The 4,703-nt window shown below is 36.7% G+C and overlaps 1 non-coding gene across 1 annotated transcript; it reads left to right on the top strand.

Moving 5' to 3' along the window:
- Window positions 1-73, top strand: TRNAC-GCA. Its single transcript has one exon. It is a non-coding gene; the product is annotated as a tRNA-Cys (tRNA).

Below are 4,703 nucleotides of genomic sequence, written 5' to 3'. Positions count from 1 at the left end.
TTCCTGATAGCTCAGTTGGTAAAGAATCTGCCTGCAATGCAGGAGACCCTGGTTCGATTCCTGGGTCAGGAAGATCCCTGGAGAAGGGATAGGCTACCGACTGCAGTATTCTTGGACTTCCCTTGTGGCTCAACTGGTAAAGAATCTGCCTGCAATAAAGGAGACCTTGGTTGGAACTCTGGATTGGGAAGATCCCCTGGAGAAAGAAAAGGCTACCCACCCCAGTATTCTGGCCTAGAAAATTCCATGGACTGTATAGGCCATGGGGTCACAAAGAGTCAGACACGACTGAGTAACTGTCACTTTTTTGCATTCATATAGGCTCTTAGCTCCTTGACTAGGGATGGAACCCACACCCTCTGTATTGGAAGGCAAAGTAAACCACTGGACTGCCAGGGAAGTCCCTGGTTTTCATATTGTGATTTCTTCATCACTATGTGTGGCTTTCAGAATAACGGAGGTGGGGGGAGGAGGTAGGGGGAGAGAGAAGAGTCTGCAAAAGATTTTACACAGCCTTAGTCCCAGTGTGACACTGATGCCTTCCACTAATGTCAGTTGACCACAATGACTCACATAGTACACCTAGCTATAAGTAGATTGGGAAGAATGGTCTTACATGTGTCCAGACAGAAGAGGTCAACTGGAAAAGACCATGAAGTCTATTATCTATTCTCTTTAACTAGCTTCTGAGGAGTTCTAAATCAATATTCAGACTTAACCCTATTCTTATTTCCATCTCTTTCTTTTCCTCTTCAGAATAATTAGCCCACTATACACAAGGATTACAAATCAGTAACAGGTAGATCCATTACCAAAACAAATAGTGGAAAACAGTTATGGCTGGTAGCTCTTAATACAATCATTTTTCTTTTTACTCTAGTAAAGCATTCTGCAGTTTTGATGTATACTCAGTTATACATGTTTTAAACAAATGCTTACTCATGCAAACTGTCCTTTTATTAAGAGATTTTTGTTTCCTTATTTCTTGAAAATTATTCCTCTTGACTGTAACTTTTTTCCTTCTATCTAATGAACGTATATTTGATTTTGTTTTTGCTTGATGCAAAATGATTTAATTAATCATCAAAACTCTCTAGAAAAATGTATTCAGCAAATCTCTTTGGAATTCAACTGAGGGAATCAACAACATTTTAATGGTGAATTTAATAAGATATGGAATTTCTGCAGCCTATGGATATGACTCAGAGCAGCTCTATATCAGCAATGCAGAACTTCAACTAGAAGAACTCTTGCTAAAGGATGTTGACATATTTTCCACAACCTTTAAGAAATCTTTGACAAATAGAACGTTTTCTTTAAAATATTTAAGGGTACAGGACACAGAAAATATTTACTCTGTCTTTAACTAGAGTTTAATTCTTGTATTAGATAAATATGTTAGAAATGAACAATACGTATTAAATTAGATATATTTGATGTCAACAAGAAAATTTCTTTATGGATGTGTTACAAGAGCAGAAAATTTAACTTGGTCCAAATAAATAAGCTGCAAACTTCTATAATGGCAAACACAAAATAAACAATGAGAAAGTATAAATAGACATAAAATAGCAACTAAACAAAATCCATGGCCATAAACATTATTGTTTTTAAAAAGCAGTTTTCTACTGTTTATTTCACTAGAAAGTTTATTTCATTCATTCACACATATTTATTCGATAAAAATTTGTTAAATGTTTAATCTATTTGAATTTCTTAAAAGATGTGATCTAAAAGTGAATGAGAAAAGTTCTTGCTCTTAGGAGACTTGCAGATTCCAATATACAAGAGACTACACTTTGAATGTTTGCCTGTATCTCTCTTCTGGGACATAAGATACAGATGCATGAAAAAATACCTGAATATGTGTAGAGCTTAGAGAAAATTTTAAAACAGGATGCTTGAGATGAATATACCAAGTAAGTCTTATAATTAAACCACATCTGAGAGACAAGAGGTGTTGATTAAATTTCACATTAAGGTGTAAATATTCTAGTCACAGATTGTCAGATATGCAGAGAAGACCTGAGAGAAAGTTCTCAAAATAGTCAGTGGGCATGACGAGTAGAAGCAAAGGCAAGTAACACAAGGGAAAGTAACAGACAGAAGTTATATGTGATGACAAGTACCCCTTGCTTTACTCTTTGCTCTTGGGCAAGGACTAATGCAAATACTGAATAAAAGATAGATTATAATATTGCATTATAAATATAATAGTGACAAATCTTATCACAAAACAAACAGCAAGTTAGCAGAAATACTCAAAACGATACCTAACTTATGAACTAGTCAAAATACAAAGTTGAGCAATAAATCAAAATCTTCAGACTCTGTCTACAATCATGGAAGCACAGAGAAAAGACTGAGTAAATACTGGAGATCCTCATTATTTCACGGATAACTAACAGATCCTAGAGACAATTTTTTGATAGTTACTGACCTGTGATAGTTTTCTACTTTTCATTTTTTATTCCTTTTCTATTCTTTTCATTTCTCTTCTTTCATTAATCCATGTATTACTGCAAGTTGCTCAGTTGTGTCTGACTCTTTGCGACGCCATGGCCTATGCAGTTTATTGAATTCTCTAGGCCAGAATACTGGAGAGGGTAGCCTTTCCCTTCTCTAGAGGATCTTCCCAACCCAGACATTGAACTCAGGTCTCCAGGATTGCAGACTAATTCTTTACCAACTGAGCTATCAGGGAAAACCATAATCCATGTATTAATCCATTATTTATTGAGTGGCTATTAGGCATCAGGCACTCCTTTGGGCACAGACGATAAAAATAAAAATATCAAGGCCTAGTGTTGACAAGATTCTTCCCCTTGTGACCTGTGAATTTCATTTTAAGAAGGAGATAGACAATAAACTATTACACAAACAATATACCTTGGAAGGTGGTAAGCACAATGAATGAAAGCAAAGCAGAAAAAAAGGGGAAAGAGTGAGTATAAGCTCTTTTATCAGAATATACATTGAAAGCCTCTCAGGTTAGATGACATTTGCACAGATAACTAAGGACTCCAACCTGCAAATGCAGGAGATGCAAGAGACTTGGTCTCAATCCCTGGGTCAGAAAGATCCCCTGGTGAAGAAAATGGCAACCTACTTCAGTATTCTTGCCTGGAGAATCCCATGGACAGAGGAGCCTGGCAGGCTACAGTTAATGGAGTCACAAAGAGTCAGACAGAACTGAGCGTGCACATGTGTGTGCATGCACGCACACACACAGAGATAACTAAAGGAACTAATGGAGCTTTTTGGTGAAGTCCCTGGGGGAAGAAGATCTATAAGAATTTTTTACATTTTCTGTGTTTACTGAACTACACTATGAAAAGGACAGAATTCCTGGAGTTAAAGGAGCAAGGGAGATGGGGACTGAAGAGAATGAGAATGTTACTTTCACACGAGAATTACAGGGAGTGTTTTTGTAGGTCTACACATTCCATTGAAAGTCTCCTAGTTTAAATGTTATTGAACTAGAGATCCACAGCAGAATTTTGAGCATAATAGTAATATGACTGATAATGTGTGAGTGTGTATTATTTTTTTTTAATCAGTTGCTTATGTGGAGTATAGACTGCAGGGGCAAGAGTGGAAGAATGGAGGAGACATGTTAGGAGGCAGCCACAGTAATACAGATGAATGAGGAAGGTGGCTTAGAACAATGATGGCAGTGGAGGTATGGATTCTGGATTTTTTCTTTTTTTTTAAGTATGGAACTCAGGAATTTCTGCTTAGAATGGCCATGGGATTTCTCATGTCCAATATTTTTGCTGTGAACTTCTTTGCCATAAACATCTTTATTGTGTATCCAATAGTCCATTAAGCAATTTTGCAATGAAAGAAAAAATAACTGGTTGACAGTTTTTGTTTTGACAGTTTGATTCCAACTTGTTGAAATGCATTAACATTTATGAAGCAGACAGATAACAATGATTCACCCCAAGAGTTGATTTCTTATTTTGAAACACACTACTTTGCGAGAGAAAGAGGCCGAGGATCTTAAAGGTACAGAGTTGCACACACATTTCCCATAGAACTTTGGAATGTCTGCTACGGACATGTGACAAAATGCCAAGAACAAACAATAGTGTAGAAGATTTCACAATGCAGCACAAAACTCAGTTACATATATGCTGCTGCTGCTAAGTCGCTTCAGTCATGTCCGACTCTTTGCGACCCCATGGACTGTAGCCTACCAGGCTTTTCCATCCATGGGATTTTCCAGGCAAGAGTACTGGAGTGGGATGCCATCACCTTCTCTGAGTTACAAATATACATCCTAGTATTTAGAAATTGATGGTTCTCTTAATGAAGGAAAACATTTTAGCAAGAAAGAAAAGCTATGATGACAAAGGAGGCAAATAAACAAATCCAAATAATGGATAAAATACCTCAAATGAAACATTTGGAAGACAAGTCCTTTGGTAAAACTCACAAAATAAAGTCAATTATTTGGCAAAACTTTCATGAATTTACTAGTCTTTAGAGGTACGTGGCCTATGTACTAATTCTGTAATTGCCTGACTTTGTGACCTTAGCAAAAGAACTAACCTTTCATACCTCATTTTCTTCATCAAGAGAAATGGGGTAAGGATGATGACAGCACTCACCTCATAGAGCTGTTATGAGCCACCAATAAGTTAACAAGTTTCCCTTATAATGATCTTACATATAAGCTAAAGATTCATTCCATGTTT

This window comes from Capra hircus, chromosome 6 (assembly GCF_001704415.2).
Source record: "Capra hircus breed San Clemente chromosome 6, ASM170441v1, whole genome shotgun sequence".
Lineage (NCBI taxonomy): Eukaryota > Metazoa > Chordata > Mammalia > Artiodactyla > Bovidae > Capra > Capra hircus.
Note: the sequence above shows the minus strand (reverse complement) of the source record. Positions and strands in the feature narration are given on the sequence as shown.